Consider the following 9093-nt stretch of genomic DNA (forward strand, 5'->3'; position numbering starts at 1 on the left):
CCTCTTGCCTTATTATGGATTTTTGGAATATTTTAAAAATATTTTTTAGATTTACTGCTCTGCATTACTTTTTAGTGCATGATATAAGGATTAAAAATGTATATCCCTGGTTTGTCAAAATATTTTCCAATTGACATTGTATTTCTTTCCATTATTTATGTTATAGTTGGCATATATATTACATCTACATACAGTAACCACCCCACAAGAAAATCTTATAATAATTGCTTTAAACACACCTACATAGTTTAAAAGAAAATAAGAGGAAAAATTCATTTATATTTACCCAGATTTACCCAGAGAGTCACCATCTCTAATGCTTTCCATTCCTTCCTGAAAATATGAGTTTCCATATGGTATTATTTCCTTTCAGTCAGAGGAACTTCATTAGCATTTCTAGTGCAGGTCTGCTGCTGACAAATTCCCTTGATTGTTTTTCATTTGAAAATGTTTTTCCTTTGCCTTCATTTAAAAAGATATTTTCTGTGAATATAGAATTTGGGGTTGACAGTTTTTGCTTTTCTTTCAGCACTTTAAAGAAGTTATTCCATTCCCTCTGGCCTCCAGAGTTTCTGATGAAAAATCAGTGATTATCCAGAATGTTGTTCCCTTGTATGTGAAGTGTCATTTTTCTTTGGCTGGTTTAGATATTTTCATTTTATATTGTGCTGAATGCACATACTTTTTCTGCCAATTCTCTCTCTCCTTTCCTTCTGGGACTCAAATGACATGTCTATTAGATATTTTGATCTTTTCTACAGTTTCATGTGGTTTCCCCTCATTTCTGTTTAAATGGTTATCTTTTTGTCTTGCAAACTGGATAATTTCTGTTGATCAATCTTCAAAATCAGGAACTCTTTTCTCTGTCATATCCAGTATGATGTTAAGCACATATAGTAATTTTCAAATTGTAGACGTTGTATTTTTCGGTTATAGAATTTCCATTTTGTTCTCTTTTTTATAGTTTGCAATTCTCTGCTGAGATTTCCTATATTTTTCATTTATTTTGACCACGTTTCCCATATACCTTTGAATAGAAATATAATAGCTGTTTTGAAATCCTTTTCCACTAATGTCAACACCTAGATCATTTTTTAAATCACTCTCCACTAATTCCTTTTTTGCTTGAGTATCAATCATATTTTCATTTTTCTTTATGCATCTGGTAATTTTAGATTATATCCTGAACATTAGGAATGCCACATTATAGAAACTATAGATTCTGTTCATTTCTCTAAAATGTATTTTTTGGGGTGCCTTAGTGGCTCAGTCAGCTAAGTGTCTGACTTTTGATTTCAGCTCAAGTCATGAGCTCACAGCTCATGGGTTCGAGCCCCATATCGGGCTCTGCTCTGATAGTGTGGAGCCTGCTTGGGATTCTCTCACTCTCCCTCTCTCTGCCCCTCCCCCACTTGTGCGTGCGCTCTCTCTCTCGCGCTCTCTCTCTCTCTCTCTCTCAAAATAAATAAATAAACATTTGAAATAATAATAATAATAATAAAATGCAATGTATTTTCTTTTAAGCAGATATTTTGCTCAACTGAACTCAAATACCAAATTCTGAAACCTCAGGTTAGTTCTTTTAGTTTTAATTGGGTTGCTTGAAGTCTACCCTTTAGATATATTGTTTGATGGTTATCTATAGATATGGACAGAGTTTTTACTCTCATTTTGGGGCATCCTCTCTTCTCTGGTTCAATCCTTTCAAAGATTTCCTGCTTCAATTTCCAGGTGTTGTGGACCTGAAATTCTGTCCTATGGTTCTTTAAACCAGTAAGATGATGAGTTTCTCTTCATGTTTTAGCAACCCCACATGGCACCAAATGGGACTTGCCCCCAGGCTAAAGTCTAAAAATGTGAGACACACTTAGTTCTATTCCCTTAGCCTAGCTTTTAATGTTTCTCTAAGTATCTGCCTGCTTTTCTTTGCTCTCCAGTGCTGTCAATATATATTCATTACATATATGTATAATGTCCCAAGATTATAGTCATTATTTATGGGAGAACTCATTTGATAGGAGCTACTCTACCATTACCCAATTAATCATTTTTGAGCATTTGTGTGTGTATAATTTTTATAAATTGGGGATATTATGCAACTCATTAGTCACAATGAAAGGGGGCATTTTGCAAACTTAAGACAAAGACCCAAGTAATATAAAAATATAAAGCCTGGGGCCACCTGGGTAGTTCATTCAGTAGAGCATCCAACTCTTGATTTCAGCTCAGGTCATGAGCTCACAGTTCATGAGTTTGAGCCCCACATCGGGCTCTACACTGACAGTGTGGAACCTGCTTGGGATCCTCTCTCTCTCTCTCTCTCTCTCTCTGCCCCTCTCCCACTCTCTCTCTCATACATCTGCATCATATCTCTCTCTCAAAAGAAACAAACTTTAAAAAATATATATATATACATATATACATCCCAAAGAAAACTATATTCTTTTATGTGAATATTAGCCAAGATATGACAAACACACCCTTGTAGAGCATATGCTGATTTTAATAAAGTTGCAACTATTTAGAATGCAATGGGATTTATATGATTATGAAAGCCTTTTGAATTTGGGCAAGTGTATGAATAAAATAATTTAATCACTTTTGCTTGAAACTGCAATTTTGCCTGTGGGCATTTCATAAACCACCAGAAATTATCAGAAGTCTGCAGAGGACACTTTGAGACACTCACCCATCTATCTGTATAACAGATATACCTTTTTAAAGTTTCTTCTTTCTTACCACATACTACTCTTAGTTTTTCCTCTTTGTAGTTCCTGTTTAATCTCATCCCAAATAGATAAGTATTCCAAACTTTGTTCTCAAAAAAATAAAATAAAATAAATCTTAAGTGTTCATTTTGAAGTGCTTTATACTAATATTTACTCCTCCAATATATCCGTTCACCTAATACTCACCAATCTGTGTTCACATACAATGTTTTTTTAATTGTTTTTCTTGTTATACTGTTATCTCGACAACATCGGTGAAAGTCAAATGTCTTTGCTCATCCCCTGTCCCAGGACTTCGAATGTCATACAGCATCCGAACCACACTCCTTCTAATTGCTTGAAATGTCCATACAACCTGTCACCTTTCTAGCCTTCCAGAAGTTTAAATTCAAAACTCCTTAAACTACAGATTTTTCTTTTTTTTTATGTTTATTTACGTATTTATTTTGAGAGAAAGAAAGAGAGAATGAATGGGGAAGGGGCGGAGAGAGAGGGAGAGAGAGAATCCCAAGCAGGTTCTGTGCTGTCAGTGCAGAGTCCGATGCAGGGCTTGAACTCACAAACTGTGAGATCATGACCTGAGCCAAAACCAAGTCAGAGGAGCCGCCCGGGAACCCCCAGATTTTTCTTTCTCAAGTTTTCTAAGATCCATTGCCTCTTGTTTCAAACACTTGCCCTACATTTTCCTTTTTCATGTTTCTACCCTGTTTGCTTCACAGAATCTTCTTAATTTAGCTTTTGTATCTTTTTTTGTGTCTGTCTTCCATATGTATTGAAACAATAACAAAACAAACAGCCAATTCAGGCAATCTTAAGAAAATTCATACAAGCAATGTATGGCAATGACAGATAAAAAAGGCAAAACTGGATTCTCTTCTTTTGGACAATTATTTGTAGCTATAACTCCTCATTCCATATTCATATATGAAGTCTTTGTTTATTTGTACTGAGGTTCCTACTTGGGTAGTGCCATATTTTATTATAATGATCATTATAAAATAGATTGCTAATACCTTTCCCCCAAAAAAATCTGTCAAAGGTATTTTAGGTGTCCCTGCACCACTAACTCAAGCTGTTCCTATAGAATGAAAGTAATCAGACTCGGGAGGAAAACTAGGAAAAGAAATAAGAAACATTTTCCAAAAGTGCAGGAGCACGTGAAAACTTGTCTAGGCTAATCATCAGGAGTGTAAAATTTTTATTTCTCAGTTAATAAGCACCACCTGTGTTTATAAAAAGTCTCTGATGACTTTTGTCTCTCGCAAAGAATATAAAATGTTCTTAGAATGGATTCCACAGAGAACACACATATTATTAATACACTTTAAAATCCTTCCATATGACTGATGTAACCTTCATTATCCTTTCTCTACTCCTTGCTACACACTTTCTTCTTTAATTTTTTTATTGAAATGATATAATATAAAAAAAAATCGTTGACTACATATAAATCAACTGCCTGTGACATGTTACAGGGAGAAGGAACGCATCAAGATTGCCAATAACAGGCACTCAGTCTCATAAAACTTGTAATCAACTTCCAAACCAAGGCGTAAACTGTAATATATTGCAACAAACGTGTAACAATAATAAACTCTTTGAACTGCACCTTCCCAGTGTCTGTCGTTAATAACAAATAAGCATGAAAAATTTTGACAGTCATTCATTTTAATGGGTGTCTGCTTGTTTATCAGACGTGTCATTTGGCATTATGGAATACACCCCTCTCCCTGGACGGGCATGAGGAAAGAGGGTGCCCAAGCTTTGGGTACTAACTACAGACAATGAGAACTCTGTGCATTGGAAAATTCTAAGACTGAGTTTTGCTTTGTTTTGTACTCTCAGCTCAAACAAAGATGGCACCACGTCTTCCTCTGGTGCTCTGTGAATACAAAGAAAGCAAGTTCTCAGTGTGGTCGGTGTTCTATGATTTGGATTCTCTCAGACATCTATTGCTGCATACAACCACTTCAAAATAGTGGCTTAAAACAATAATCACTTATGTCGTTTACAAATCTGGGGGCTCACTGGGGTCAGTAAGCAGTTCTTATCTGAGGTTTTGAATCTGTTGGAATCAACCCAAGATGGGAGCTGAGGTCTGACTGAGGTCACCTTTGAAAGCCTTTGACTCACATTTAGTGCCTGGGCTGGGGAGATGCAAACAGCTGGGTGCTGGGAGAGCTGGGCAACCCTCCCCCCATCTTCCTTCCTCCCCCTCTTCCCTCTCCATGTGGTCTCTGCACAGGTCAGTTTCAGGGTGACCGGACTTCTCGGTGGTGACTAACAGCTCAGAGTAAGTGTCCTAACACAGGGCGGGTGGAAGCTGCCCCCTTTTCTGAACCTGGAAATCACACAACCGCCCAATGTGCTCTGCTCATTGAGACTGTCACATAGATACATGCTCTTTGGAGGGGAGGAAACATAGACTCCACCTTTTCAGGAGGACTTGGCAAGCTTCTCAGAGGTTCCCATGGAAAATAACATTGTAGATATTTGTGCAAAAACTACACTCCACCACGGGACTTAGGCAGCACACTTACACACTCCACTGCACACAGGCTCACACATGACAAATAGAATTCTTGATTGATAGTGCAGTGAAATACCATGTGGCTAACAGTAGGATGTTTCCTAAACTCTGTTCCAAAAGCTCCGTAGCTGTTTAGGAGCTAGACAGCTTTATAAATGACCATGTTTGGCTAATAAAACAGGATGAAATTAGTGGAGTATTTCTTAGCACCTTTAAAAGACCACAAAGTAGAAAGAATCTCGTGAACTGTGTTAAAATATGGTCCATGCACCAGCAGCATCGCATCACTGGGGCACTGGCCAGAAGGGCAGGATCACAGCCCCACACAGGCCCCCTGAGTCAGCATCTGCACATCAATGGAATCCTCCGGTGATCTGTGCACAGAAAAGTTGACAAGTGTTGTGCTGAAGGACTGTGTACTGGGCTTATTTTCCAAAGTTATCCAAAGAGCCCTGTTGCTACTGTAAGCACTTCCCGAGGTTACTAGGAATTCATCTGGGGTGCCAGCAGCTTCCCCAACCTCACGCCTAAAGGAGCAAGCCACTAGACCCAGCTCTCTCAGACTTCTCCCAAGAGAACTTGGTTCTACCGGAGCCCCAACCCACAATCTCGGGCCAGAGAGTGGTAAAAAGAGTCCTGGCCTCCACCCCCCTCTGCTGCTGTCCTGACTTTCTACTCCCCTCCCCGTAATCCACTAGAGCTTGAAAAGGTGAGCTTTCTCTTAGCATCCTTTCCCATCTGGTTGAAATATCCCTTGCATCATAATCTGAGTCATATCTTTGCTTCATTCTCACCTGTAGCCCCAGTGCCCACAACACTACCAGTTGTATCAGAGGGATCAACATCCCAGGAGCCCAAGGATGAATGAGTGAATGACAGCAGAAAGGGAGCCAAGAAAGAAGTCAGCCTATGAACTATGGGAACACAAGTCAGGAGTGGCCACCACTCTGTTCTCTTGTAGGTGTAACTGCACTGTCTTCCCAGAGAGCCTGAAGCTTCCTGAGGACAAGCCTGGGCCTTAACCAGATGGGGGTTCCCTGCAACAGCCATTGTAGTAGGGGGACCAGTGGTCATTTGTCACACCATAGTCAAGGTTGTGTAAGCTCTGGCAGCCTCTTTTAAACCTTCATACCCTTCTGGCTCCTCCTCTTCGCAGCCCACAACAGTCAAGGTTGCTTTGTGTATTGTGAAGAAGGAGGAGAAGGAGAAAGGAGAAGCGGAAGGAATGGAGGATGGAGAAAGCAGGAGAGGAGGTCAGGGGCTTGAGGAAGGTGGGGCTGATCAAGGAAAGAGACACAACCACAGGAAGCACGGGGTCATATATGCGGAGGCCCCTGACAGTATAGGAGTCACCACTCAGAAGGTGAGGACAGCAAGGCAATTCTTGAGCAGAAGAAGGGGGTTATGTGTCCACAGGATGGCACCGAGCAGGACAGTGGGGAGTCTCTGGGACAGAGAGCTCAGAAGGGCATAGCAGCTTGAAAGCTCATCATTGCAAGGCCCTCTCATCAATAAGTAACAGCTTTTCGATGAGGTTTCACTGGGTCTCTACGGAGCAAAGGCTTTTTTTAAATACGCAGTGTGTAAGATTTTGGGTTTGGCCCAGGTGACCTTTTGAGCTAACAGTGAAGTAAGAAACATCGTAGAAGACAATCACACAGGCCATCTATGGCTCCCTCCTGTGCCGAGGGGAAGCATGGCTGACTGGGAAGCAGAGAAAAGTAGAAGAGGCTGAGGACTTTTCCTCAGAGACTAGGATTAGCTAATTACACACTGGGTAACCCAGCGTGCCCAACCTGGACCATCCTGTGTTGGCCATTCAAGAATCAGTGGAGTTGGTCAAACCATCAAGAAACACAAATTGCTCTCATTTCGAAATCCTTTGGAAGTGGTAGTGACATACCAAATCCTATCATAATAACCGATCCTAGTTAAGGAGATCTGATTATTCTGCTTGGGCTTTATCCTTGACTATAAAATGTGAAATGTCAACCAGAATTTCTCTTGCTTAGGAAAATGGTCTTTACATGGAAATGTGGCTGGTTTATGATGACACTATCGACTGTATTTGAGATATGCATTTTTTTCAATAAGGAAATCATTTTAGTGGAGTTTGTGTTTTATTTTTAAAAAAAGAGGCAGTGTCATTAGTTGGGCTCTCAGACTGCATAACCCTTCCCACAACAGGCTCAGTCACCAGGAACCGTATAGATTGGAAAAAGAAACACATTACTACACACCCATGAAAGACGTCTTTGTAAAAGCATTGGCGGGAGGGGAGGGGGGGGAAGTGTATCTAGATCAATCAGTCTCAAACACAGGATGAGATATTATCAAAAGAGATTTCACTCAAGCTAACAACAATCAGCTCTCAAGTTCAACTGTTGCCTAAATATGTTGAACTTCCCATTAAAAGGTAGACTCCTGGCAGCCTTTGTGGGGGGAGGGGTGGTATGGAAAATAACAATGTTAAAATGTTCGTGTCTCCTTCCACAGAACAAAAGGCAGGACACTTCACACCCAAGTAACCAGTGCACTTTGAGAAACATAAAGCCTTTCATGTTCGAAGAAAAATAAACCAATTTTTATACTCGAGAATACAATAGTATTCTGTTTCCGTTTTCAACCTGGTGGTTTGTTTAAACTGTGGGGACTATTAGAGATCTCCTGCAAAGCCAAAGAAGTAGATTTGGGTTTTCCTCTTACAATCCATAATGGCTGTACCACAAGAAATAGCAATTTCCCTCCTACATCAAGTTCTGTTAAGTGAGGAGATAAAATGAGGATGTTTACATTAACACGGGAATTATATAAATGAGTTGTGTAGACAAAAACCACTCCTAAGTTATGCTACCTATTTTTTTAAGTCACCAGAGTTGAACATAATAAGAAACTGATTTACAAATGCCAGGCAACCTGATCCAAGGTGACCGGTTACTGTCTCTGCTCAGAATTGCAAATCTGTTACAAAGAACGTCTCCTGTCCTTGAGAACAATTCATCCCATCTAGCAATACACAGAATCTATTTGTAGAAGTGGACGATGTGATTTTTTTTTCCATTTTGGGTAAACAAATCACAATTTGGAAACAATAATGAAGAATGTTAAGGCTTGTGTCTAAGATACGACTGTACCATCAGTCCCTTCCTAGACAAGACTCTCACCCACCGTGTCATCAAGATGCAATTTAGCTGTACCCAGAATCCCTCCTGATGCTCCAGAGATGTACAAACTGGGAGCATCTCCTCAAGGGGAGATTTTAGAAGCTTATCTGCATCAAAAGTCAGAAATCTTTTCTTAGTGGGGAGCCTGGGTGGCTCAGTAAGTTAAGCATCCAACTCTTGATTTCGGCACGGGTCATGATCTCGAGGTTTTTGGGGGGTCTGTGCTGACATCACAGAGACTGCTTGGGATTCTCTCTCCCTCTCTCTCTCTCTCTCTCTCTCTCTCTCTCTCTCTCTCTACCCTTCCCACCTCTGAGAAGAAGTGAATAAACTTAGAAAAAAGAAACATTTTCTTAGTAATGTCCTCATAAGAGAAATAATGATATCACTAAAAGCTCAGGAAACTTCTGATTTTACATAAATATATCCATCTGCACAAATACACTTAACCCATTTAAAAACAACACCGTCGTTGACTGTTAATGTGAAACCTCCTTGGAAAAGCGCTGCACAAATGGAAGACGCGAGGCAGACACGTTCCACGGCCCCATCCTCGTTCCCACGCGGCACTCCAACCCTCTCTGGGTGCAAATCTCTGAGCATAAGGAAGTTTGTCACGCACGTGCATATCCCATACCTGCCACAGTGTGAGACCACCCTTGTTCCGGCC

At 40.3% G+C, this 9093-nt stretch overlaps 1 long non-coding RNA gene across 2 annotated transcripts; it reads left to right on the forward strand.

Moving 5' to 3' along the window:
- The first annotated feature begins 1524 nt into the window (after window positions 1-1524).
- Window positions 1525-7864, forward strand: LOC115297172. 2 transcript variants are annotated; one of them, XR_003911323.1, is made up of 4 exons: window positions 1557-1572; window positions 4975-5022; window positions 6060-6216; window positions 7756-7864. It is a non-coding gene; the product is annotated as an uncharacterized LOC115297172 (long non-coding RNA). The 2 variants fall into 2 exon arrangements; XR_003911324.1 differs by lacking the exon at window positions 4975-5022 and having other exon boundaries at window positions 1525-1572.
- Window positions 7865-9093: the final 1229 nt, after the last annotated feature.

The sequence above is a fragment of the Suricata suricatta genome, chromosome 7, assembly GCF_006229205.1.
Source record: "Suricata suricatta isolate VVHF042 chromosome 7, meerkat_22Aug2017_6uvM2_HiC, whole genome shotgun sequence".
NCBI classification, from domain to species: Eukaryota; Metazoa; Chordata; class Mammalia; order Carnivora; family Herpestidae; genus Suricata; species Suricata suricatta.